The sequence below is a fragment of the Chelonia mydas genome, chromosome 4 (assembly GCF_015237465.2).
Source record: "Chelonia mydas isolate rCheMyd1 chromosome 4, rCheMyd1.pri.v2, whole genome shotgun sequence".
In the NCBI taxonomy this organism is placed as follows: Eukaryota; Metazoa; Chordata; order Testudines; family Cheloniidae; genus Chelonia; species Chelonia mydas.
Genome location: NC_057852.1, coordinates 91,309,680 through 91,321,775, shown reverse-complemented (window position 1 = coordinate 91,321,775; position 12,096 = coordinate 91,309,680).

Below are 12,096 nucleotides of genomic sequence, written 5' to 3'. Positions count from 1 at the left end.
CAGTAGCAGCAGCGCAGGTTTTTCTGCTGGAGAGGGGAGGACGGTGGTGAGTGGGGATCTGGAGAGGAGCAGAGAATGTGGGTATGGGAGGAACAGTTTCTCTGTCGGTAAGAGAGGCTCCAACTGCCCAGGAATGTGTCTCGTCCCTCAGGACATGAAGAGGGCCCACGCAGTGTTAGCAATGCCAGCTGCTCCAAGGGGCACAGAGGCACCAGCAGGACGGGTGGTGCACTCGCTCCTGAGGGTGCCAGCCTGGGTACCAGGGCAGTCATCGGTTCTGTCGGATTCCGCTTGTGCTTTGCCTTATCCTCAACATGGGGCAGCTTGGGTGCTGGGCTGGCTGGATCAGTGCGTGACCTCTCACCCGACCTGACTTGGCTCGGAGAGGAAACACTGTGCTTATGAGCGGTTCAGGTTAGGGATTTGCTCTTATACCCGTGGCCGTGGTTTTTACCCTCATGACAGGGCTTGTCTGTTGCCTTCAGTAATGGAGGAGCTGAAGGAGAGAGCAGTAATGGCCGGGAAGGAGCCTGTGAGTGAAGCTGGTGCGTTGTTGGGTGTCGGTGGGAGAAGTATGGAACAGTTTTTTTGGGGGGGAGGGACTGTTTGGGAGTTGGGGTCCCATTCAGTCAGACACATCTGCCCCTGTTCCCATGTTTCCCTGCACCCCCACTCCCATCCAGGCCCTGGCTCAATGCTGTCACCCCACTAGTTCCTGAGCTTGCACACCAGTCTGTTCCCCTCACTAGCCCTTCTGAATCACAGCAGTCTGTGTGCCCCACTCTGTCTGTCGTAACCTGGCTCCACAGGCAGGGTGCGGTGATGAACACAGTGGGCTGCTGGCTGTTCTGGTGCCACAGCAGCCTCTGGTGGGTGAAAGGCAGAACTGCAGCACTTCTTGGGCAGAATGTATTTTCTGTGAGAAATTTTTTTTGCACCAGACGTGAATTCTGCACATGCACAGTGGCACAGAATTCCCGCAGAAGCATTGCAGAGGAACATTTGGAGGTGGGAGCAGTGATGCCAGGAGCTCTGTGCGTGTAGGGCAGTTTCCCCCACATGGTATGCATAAGGGGAGGGCAGGAGAGGTGCACCTGATGACTCACCGCACAGCCCACATGGGGTAAGTGACCTGCAGGCACAGAGCACCTGGGGTTGCAACTCGCCCCGCCCCCCACCCCAGCACTCTTGGGGGATATGGAAGAACATTCGGGGGAGGCAAAGTGGTGATGCCCCAGGTGCTCTCTGCTAGTAGGTCAGTTTCCCCATATGGGCTGAGTAAAGGGAGGGCAGGAGAGCAGACCCTCGCAGAGCTCTAGCTTTGGGGCCATTTTCAGGGAGGGGAGCCAGGTGGCTGAGCTGCTTCCCAAGCTTCTGTGCAGTCGTGTCAAGCCCAGAGTGAATTACTCCTGGGGGAATTGTGCACCTGGCTCAGCTGCTAGTCCTGGCAGGGCGGGGGTGGAGAGTGGGGAGAGGACATCCTCTTCCCTGCATGGAGTGGCCAGGGCTGGGGCTGGACCAGTAAGGAATCATAAAGAATCTATTTGTCAAAAAACATTTCCATAATCTTTTTTGTCTGTATTAAAGTCACACTTACCAACAGGTATTTTGAAATAAATTACCAAAATAATTGAAAATGGCGTGATTATATTGTATTATTTTGACAAATAAAATATGCAGAATTTTGGAGAATTTTAAAATATTGTGTTCAGAATTTTTAAGTAAATAGGGAAGGTTAAATGTGAGTGGAATGTGCTTAGGCAGATGGGCAAAGGGGACAGGCTTTAGTAATGGATTTGTTTGATGTACGCATTGCATGTGCTGAAGAAAATCATAATTACTGGACAAGTTGTCTTTTGGACTGAGAAACCAGTTTAGACTTGTTTTATTGAACAACAACAAAAGATAGTAGCCACCCCAGGAGAACAGGGTATATTTCTTTCTAAAAAGGTGACATAGGGAAAGAAAAAATCTGACTTACCGGTCTTTCTGAAAGACATATATTTTGACATATGTCATGTAAAGATTTCATTTCAGTTTAGTAAGGTTAATAAAATACAAAGTAGTTATTACATGTTTGTTCTTATGATTAACTTTGTGACCTTTACAAGTTTTAACTGGAGTAAAGAGCTTAGTTGTGTTCATTAAAGAATTTGTTTTATGCTAATGTTGGTTTTTAAGTTGTAGCTGGTAAACATGGCAAATAATTAAGGACAATTAAATAATGAACATAAACTATATTTGGGATTTCAAGTATACTGTAATTTAAGTACCACTAACAATCAGTAAATCCAGAAGTTAGATCTATGCCTATTATTAATAGTATTAAGCCTTTTGCTCCCTCCCTGAATATAGAAGTCATACTACACTTATCAACGCACGTGCGGGTCAATGAACACTGCTAAAGAAAACCTTCTGGCACATGGCGCGCATGTGCAACCACGTTTAGAATACATATAGGGACGGACCATCACACGCAGAAAAACTACATATTACACTTGCAGTCCTGCTATTACAACAAAAAATATACATATTGGCTGCAGTCTTTTCCAATGAGAAGTTGTAGTGCACTTTTTTCATGGGAGGGGGCGGGAGAGTAGGACAATAAAATAGGGTCTAAACCCTACAGCATGCATTTGCAGCTATTTTAAATTGTATTTTAAGAAGTATTTTAATTAATTGATACATTTTGACATGCACAGTATATTTAGAAAAGGATGTGATTTTTTAAGCGTAATTATGTTTCCACGTGTTTTTAACAAATTGCTAGACTCTGAAATGTTGTAAGGTTTCAGAGTAACAGCCGTGTTAGTCTGTATTCGTAAAAAGAAAAGGAGTACTTGTGGCACCTTAGAGACTAACCAGTTTATTTGAGCATGAGCTTTCGTGAGCTACAGCTCACTTCATCGGATGCATAGCATATCGTGGAAACTGCAGAAGACATTATATACACACAGAGACCATGAAACAAAACTTCCTCCCACCCCACTCTCCTGCTGGTAACAGCTTATCTAAAGTGATCATCAAGTAGAGCCATTTCCAGCACAAATCCAGGTTTTCTCACCCTTCCCCCCCCCCCCCCCCCACACACATACAAACTCACTCTCCTGCTGGTAATAGCCCATCCCTCTTTGAAACCTCTCTTTATAATGCTCATGATAATCAAGGTGGGTCATTTCCAGCACTAATCCAGGTTTTCTCACACCCACCCCCACACACCCCCCTCCAAAAACCACACACACAAACTCACTCTCCTGCTGGCAATAGCTCATCTTACAATGTGCACAGCAATAATCCAAGTTTAACCAGAACGTCTTGGGGGGGGGTTTGTAGGAAAAAAACAAGGGGAGATAGGCTACCTTGCATAATGACTTAGCCACTCCCAGTCTCTATTCAAGCCCAAATTAATAGTATCCAATTTGCAAATGAATTCCAATTCAGCAGTTTCTCGCTGGAGTCTGGATTTGAAGTTTTTTTGCTTTAAGATAGCGACCCTCATGTCTGTGATTGCGTGACCAGAGAGATTGAAGTGTTCTCCGACTGGTTTATGAATGTTATAATTCTTGACATCTGATTTGTGTCCATTTATTCTTTTACGTAGAGACTGTCCAGTTTGACCAATGTACATGGCAGAGGGGCATTGCTGGCACATGATGGCATATATCACATTGGTGGATGTGCAGGTGAACGAGCCTCTGATAGTGTGGCTGATGTTGTTAGGCCCTGTGATGGTGTCCCCTGAATAGATATGTGGGCACAGTTGGCAACGGGCTTTGTTGCAAGGATAGGTTCCTGGGTTAGTGGTTCTGTTGTGTGGTATGTGGTTGTTGGTGAGTATTCGCTTCAGGTTGGGGGGCTGTCTGTAGGCAAGGACTGGCCTTTCTCCCAAGATTTGTGAGAGTGTTGGGTCATCCTTCAGGATAACCATCCTTCAGGATAGGTTGTAGATCCTTAATAATGCGTTGGAGGGGTTTTAGTTGGGGGCTGAAGGTGACGGCTAGTGGTGTTCTGTTATTTTCTTTGTTAGGCCTGTCCTGTAGTTGTAATGAATGTTGTAATGAAAAGTAAATGAGGATGTTACTAAATTGCTGCGGTTATGATTATCAAACACTTAGGGCCATATTCTGTGCCTTATGTGAGTACAAAATTCCTATTGACAAAAATAAGGCTTCTGTGCATGGTCAAAAGGCAGATTATGGTTTTGTCTCAATGTGCTGTTTTTTTTAAAAAAAAGCACATTCCTTTGCTAGCATTTCCTTTTTAGCATATCATGCAATGAAATATTTGTTTACATAAATTGTATACAGCATGTATGGTTTTTTTGGCATTACAGCAAATTCCCCACCATGTCACCATAAACATGTTTCTCAAAAGCACTTGGCAGAGTTTAAGTTCTGACACTAGTGTTGCCAGCTCTTACACTGATCTAATGATATATCCTCTAGGTCAGTCGTTCTCAAACTTTTTTTTTGCAGACCACTTGAAAATTTCTGAGGGTCTCAGCGGACTACTTAATGATCTTTCCAAATGTTGTTTGTACCATTAGCTAACTATTGTAAAGCAGGTTTCAGAGTAGCAGCCGTCTTAGTCTGTATCCGCAAAAAAAAAAAAAAGGAGGACTTGTGGCACCTTAAAGACTAACAAATTTATTTGAGCATAAGCTTTCATGGGCTACAGCTCACTTCATCAGATGCATTGAATGGAACATATAGTAAGAAGATATATATATATATATATATACAGAGAAGGTGGAAGTTGCCATACAAATTGTAAGAGGCTAATTAACTAAGATGAGCTATTATCAGCAGGAGAAAAAAACTTTTGTAGTGATAATCAAGATGGCCCATTTAGAGAGTTGACAAGAAGGTGTGAGGATACTTCATATAGGGAAATAGATTCAATATGTGTAATGACCCAGCCACTCCCAGTCTCTGTTCAAACCCAAGTTAATGGTATCTAGTTTGCATATTAATTCAAGCTCAGCAGTTTCTCATTGGAGTCTGTTTTTGAAGCTTTTCTGTTGCAAAATTGCCACCCTTAAATCTTTTACTGAGTGACCAAAGAGGTTGACGTGTTCTCCTACTGGTTTTTGAATGTTATGATTCCTGATGTCAGATGTGTCCATTTATTCTTTTGCGTAGAGACTGTCCGTTTTGGCCAATGTACATTGCAGAGGGGCATTGCTGGCACATGATGGCATATATCACATTGGTCGATTTGCAGGTGAATGAGCACCGGATGGCATGGCTAATGTGATTAGGTCCTGTGATGGTGTCACTTGAATAAATATGTGGACAGAGTTGACATTGGGCTTTGTTGCAAGGATAGGTTCCTGGGTTAGTGTTTTTGTTGTGTGGTGTGTGGTTGCTGGAGAGTATTTGCTTCAGGTTGGGGGGCTGTCTGTAAGCACCACCCGGAGCCCACAGCCCGAACCTCTTCCTGTGCCCAACCCTCTGCCCCAGCTCGGAACCCCCTCCCGCACCCAGACTCCCTCCCAGAGCCCGCACCCTACACCCTCTCCCACTCTCCAACCCCCTGCTCCTGCCCTGAGCCTCCCACACCTCAAACCCCTCAGCTCCAGCCTGGAGCCTCCTCCTACACTCCAAAACCCTCAGCCTCGTCCCCCAGCCCAGCACTCCCTCCTGCACCCCAAACCTCTCATCCAAGTCCCACCCCATAGCCTGCATCCCCAGATGGAGCCCTCACCCCCTCCTGCACCCCAACCATCTGCCCAGCCTGGAGCTCCCTCCCACATTCTGAACCCCTCAACCTCACTCCCCAGCCTGGAGCCCCTTCCTGCACCCCAAATCACTCATCCCAGGCCTCACCCCAGAGCCCGCACCCCCTCCCACACCTCAACCCCCTGCCCGAGACAAGAGCTCCCATTCCACACTTCGAATGCCTTGTCCCCTCTCCCCAGCCTGGATCCCCCTCCTGCATCCCAAACCCCTCATCCCTGCCCCCTCCCCAGTCTCGGGTTGAGAATACAGTAAGGTGGAGTCTCCATCTGAGGAATCTCCATCTGCATTTTTGTGTAGATTAAATGCTGATTTTTCAACTAGAAATTATCACACGCACAATGGCAGAGAAATAGAGGGGTGGTTAAAAAGTCAAACAGACTAAAATTATGATTTGAGGGGTTTTTGAAATGATTTTTTGTGGCAATCTTGTGATTTTTGAGAGTCCAGCTCATGATTTTTCATCTCCTGAGGTTGGCAATACTGTGGTGCTGCAACTGTGTTGTGCATGCAGAGCTGCCATTGAAGAATATGGAAATCTTAAATACAGGTCAATTTCAGTGTCAGATAAAACCTTGCATGTCTTGCAGTATGTTGTTGAGTAGTTTATTAAAAGGACACTGCCAACTTGGAAATCAGAATTGTCTGAAAACTTGGTATCTACTGTCCTTCCAATAACACCTGAAATTACTGTTACAAAAGAAATTAGTGGAGGGGAAATTCCTTTTTTTCCCCAATTTTGTTTGCTTTGTGCATTTGACAAGGACTTTGTGCATACTCAGTTTCCCTGTGTAATCAGTTAGAGGCTGACTCTGCAAATACTTAGTAGTTTTACTCATGTGAACTTTGCAGGAAAAGACCTTCCTAAACATCAAAATCGGACCAGAAAATCCCTTATAAAGAATTTTTAAAAATAATTTAAAAAATAAAGAAAACCAGGACATTCCATTTAAAAGCAGAATTTTCTTTGTGCTTTCTCAATGTAAAATAAAAAATTCAAGTTGATTTGTCCTTTTAAAGCAGGAAATTATTCTAATCTTTTCAAACCTCAGTTACCTTATCTAAATGGACAACTTTATTAAGAATAAACTGGTTCTGAAGTCAGCCATCAAGTTCTAATTTATGGTATAGATTATACACGATGCTGTTTGCTCTATAAATGTCATCCTGGGGGCTTAGTATGCATGTTCAGACATGGCTTTTGTTCTCTGTGTATTATATGCAAAATTTCCATTAAAAATGTTCTCCAAAATCTCTACAAAACATGAAGGAGTTTGAACATCATCCTTTTAAAAATAAACTATGTACCTGAATGTGATTTTATATAAATGATGTATAGGTTTATGTATTCAATGCTGCAGATAATAACATACATGTATAAACTACTATTTTATCAGAAAAAGACAGTGTGCAAATGTAAATATACTGAGTAATAGATGTATTACACATTCACAGTTATATTAACTCAGGATGGGGTTCCAAACAGTCTAGGGCAGAGGTGGGCAAACTACGGCCTGCGGGCCACATCCTGACTGCGGGACTGTCCTGCCTGGCCCCTGAACTCCCCACGGGGGAGGCTCTCCCCGAGCCCCTCCCCTGCTGTTCCCCATCCTCCACAGCTACGCCGCCGTGTGGGCAGTGCTCTGGGCAGCAGGGCTGCGCGCTTATGCAGGGCAGTGCGGCAGCGTGTCTGGCTCCGGCAGGGCGGCGCAGCTCCAGACATGCTGCTCTGAGTGGCATGGTAAGGGGGCCGGGGCTGGGGGGTTGGATATGGGGCAGGGAGGCAGTCAGGGGACAGGGAGCAGGGGGCAGTTGGATGGGGCGGAGATTCGAGGAGGAGCGGTCAGGGGACGGGGAATGGGGGGTGGTTGGATAGGGCAGAGGTTCGGAGGGTGCAGGGGATGAGGAATGGGGGGGGGTTGGATAGCGGGTGGGGTCCTGGGGGGCAGTTAGGGGCGGGGATCCCAGGAGGGCGTGGTCAGGGAACAAGGAGCGGGGGGGGGGTTGGATGGGTGGGGGGTTCTGAGGGGGTCAGTCAGGGGGCAGGAAGTGGGAGGGGTCGGATAGGGGATGGGGAGGCACAGCCTTCACTGCCCGGCCCTCCATACAGTTTCGCACCCTGATGTGGCCCTCGGGCCAAAAAGTTTGCCCACCCCTGGTCTAGGGGATGGTAGAGAATACTAGTATATGTATCTACTACAACCACTAGAGCTGGAAAAATAACATTACTGCATGTTTTTCTGAATCTGCACATCAAGCCTAATCAGCTATCTGTGAGATCCTTCATGCTTTTTTCAGCAGGTAGGATAACTTGATTTATGACTGCCACCAACAAACTCACTGCTTTAAAAACCAATACACACCCAGAGATTTTCAAGGTATGAAAGAGTTGTGCCAGTACAAGTCCTGGGCATAATTAAGAAAAATGCCTTTCCAACTACTGTGGTACATGACTGATCTTGCTATTTTCCATCAGTAACATATTTTCTCATGTCACAAGTAGAATGCCATGTGAAATTGAAAGTTTGTGTGTCTGCTTAATTGTACATTGAGACAGTATTGAAGTAGGCATTACAAGCTGTATACTGAGAAGTGATGACATTATGGCAAGGTTAATCTCTCTTCCCCTCCCTTCTCTCCCTCATTCCATGCCGAATTTAGGACCGTCACCAGTGCCTTCCATTTTTGCAGGTGTCCTGCTGCAGTCTTAGCTTCTTCCCATGTCATTTAACAGTTATTGTGGGTTAATAGGGTTAACTTATTCTTTCCAGGATACATAGATACAGTTTAGGTTAGAAATGTATTGTATTCATGTGTATCTCAGTTGACAGAGACCATATTACAATATATCTTTTTATTACCAAATTACTGTTTATCCTGAAAATATTAATTGTGTTTGACTGTTCCAATTCTATTGGCCCTTAGTTCACTCCATTCTGATTCTTGAGATATTGAGGAGGATTTTAGATTTTTTAGATTAGAAGGCTTTAAATTTTTCTAACATTAATAGATTTGGATTTTATGAAGGTGCATAATTCCAACACTATGTGTATTCTGTGTCTGATTTCCTAATATGGGGCCAAATACTGCCCTCCCTTAAACTCATGCAACCCCATTAAAGACCTAGGAATACATGGAGTTACAGGAAGGCACAAACTTAACCCATGATTTATTTATTTGTCTCTCCCCGCGTGGTTTTACTGTGTTGCATTTCCAGTTCACATAGAAGAATGCATTCCCTCCTCTGCTCTGGATGTGCAGTACTTATTCATGGCTGGGATTCCAGTGGTCCCCCATCATTCTGGTATCCAATATTTCTGCAACTAATTCAACAAAAATCCTGTTTTTGTTCTGAGGTCATTACTTTTTATTAAATATTAAAGTAGATTTTAGTGTTTGTTTGGAGTGTATGGATCTAAATTCAGTGGGTGAAATCCTAGCCCTATTGAAGCCAATGGAAGTTTTGCCATTGATTTGCAAGGGACAGGATTTCCCTCCATATGTTTTGTGGGGATGAAAAATAGATGGATTAACTCTGGCTATAATGTACAAATATTTGCTTTTCTCTTACTTTGTTTTCCCTTCAACTTATTAAACATATTCTCTCTGCTGTATGACCAAACATGTTCTTGATTAAAAAGTTTAAACCAAAGTAAATCATTAATAATAATAATAATTAATAAAAAGCAATACAATACAACATATATGATGATATTGGAGAGAAAGTGTTCATTCTACTAGCTCATTATAATTGGAGGATAATGCTTTCATGTCTGGAAACCCTTTGATGATAACCAAAGGTCTCTGCTGAAAAACTGGGTAGCCCACTGATCCAGATGTTGGAGAGAAGGATGAGGAGTATGGGGAGCCAGGAGAAATTAAGAGCAAAGCTGTACAAAATCAGGGAAAACTCAAACCATCACTTGGCCTTGGCTTACAATAGGAATGGATAATTCTATAAAGCTTACTCTTTTCTATGCAACACAGTGCAAGTGATTTCTTAATATAAAGTATTAATTTGGTTTGTCCCTAAAACTGTTTGATTCAAAGGTTTGGTGGTAAGGTTTGAATAAACCACTGAACATGGGGGTAGGGTGCCCATTATTGTAAAAGTCTGGGTAGGTGCTCTTATGTGATATGTGTGTGTGTTATATTTCTTCCTAAGGTGAAAAAGGACATTCTGCTATATGGGAACACTAACTCTCAATTACTTGTTTTTTTGTAATTTCAGAATTTTACCATGTACATTCAGTCCATACATTCATATGAAATTAACATAATCGGGGGCTGTTTTTTCTCTTTATTGTGTCTGTTTTTGCTTTTGCCTGTTACATTGTGTGCTTTGTTAAACTCTTATTGGTCCCTTTTTAAATGTGATGGGATTTTTTTTGTAAATGGGTAAGGTTTATTCCATTACATCTTACTCTACCTCATGGATCATCAACAGTATAGCCAGCTAAATTTTGATTGTATTGACCAGCAATAAAGATTCTGCAAAGTAGTAGGAATACAGCTTGATTTTTTTACATGTCAGATTAAGCATGCGCTGGGCTGATGAGAAAAAATCTTAATTTGTAAACTTGATGTGGAAGTCACTGATAGAAAATAAATATGGAACAGCAAGAGATCATCGTTACAAAGTCATTTTATTGTGGTGGCCTCATTTTAAGACTGACCTTGCTGAAGTCATGATCAATTTCCACCCAGCTAACTTTATAAATGTGGGTTAATAAAAATCCTGAAACTCATTCAGTCCTTACGTGTGTGTTTTAAATATTAGGATGGCAAGTTCTCAAATAAGCATCAGCGATACATATTGTGTTACATCTGCACAACCTATTAAGGCCATTTAAAGACACAATTCTGAAGCAATTTTTAGGAGATGATATCGTAGGTTGGTGGTGAAATTCCTTATGTCTCAGTAACTGGGTAAAAAACCCTCAAACCTTCTCTCCCTTCAGAGGACTGGGTTAGATTGCTGACTCAAATAATGTATTCTAGTTTATGGAAATGTGATGGTATCTCGTTATACAGCTCAATTTGAGAAACTCTTGTTTTGATATTTATACATTATTTGAGCAACACATTCAGTTTAAAAAAAATGGGTAACTTTCTGAATCAGAAATACATAAAAACAGAGGGCCAAATCCCTATTTTCTTCTAGTATGTGTTAATGTGGATCCCGTTGTATGTGTGCATGCACCTTGTGCCCATGGGATCAGAATATTTTGAATAGCACTGTCTATCAGGGCTGCACATGCATCCTGTGCCTCTTTGTGCTTCTCTATGAGGTCATAAATGGTAGGATGGCCCCAACCCTCCCCCAGTTCCCTCTTATCACTTGTGGTAGCAACATGGAACCTGGCAAGTGTCCAACATACTAATCCTCTCAAATTCTTAACAAAAGTTTCAAACTCTTTTGATGCATTGATATGACTGCCATGAACACTACTCACCTAGCTGAACTGAATATTGACAGCCAGACTTCCCCATGTAGCTCCTCAACATGGCAGATTCAAAACCTGTGGGCTACAAACCTGGCCCATCCTGCAACAGACTAATTCTATGGAAAGATGGGCAAAGCAGGTGCCCCTCCGGTTAGGAGAGTCTCATATACTGTGTAGCTGCTCAGCATGCCTAGCATTCTCCTTATATAACCTACAAGTCAAGAGCTGCATGGTTGAAGCATCATCTGAAGAAATCTGTGAAGGTTTCTTTAGACCCTGAGGAGATGAGCATCAGAGTCCCACCAGCTTCATTCAGCATCTCAACAAGCACACAAGTGACACAGAAGACCAGCACAGAGAAGAATGCCAAGAAAAGACCTGGTACTGACACACACACCCCTTGCCACAGAAGCCAACTCCATTAGTGCCATAGACACCATTGTCACTAAAGCTGATGCCGACACTGAGAGGGACAGTTCTGAACACAGAGGCAGAGCCCCAGGCAGAGCTCAATGATTTCCTACTGCAAGGACAGGATACTTATCAGGACATAAAACCATCAAGCCTCCCTCACGGGCTGGTGACAAGAAGCAACCTGCAGCACAGTGTGAGACTTCTCTGGCACCCACCTCAGCTCCACTGATGTATTCTTCAGCATTGACGCCTACAGCTGAAGATGTGCCTCTGGAAGAACCAGGACCATCACTGGTACAGAGGCACCTACCTTTAGACCCAAATACCAAGAATACCTTGGCATTACCCCAGATGAAATTTATTCTTTCTGTCACTGGAGCAACTTTGAGTACAGAACCCTCTCCTCTGACATCCATGGTGACACCATAGAAAGTCCTGTTTGCTTTTGCTACAAGACCCAGCTGCCCTCTCACTAGAAATGGCACTGGACTGCTCAA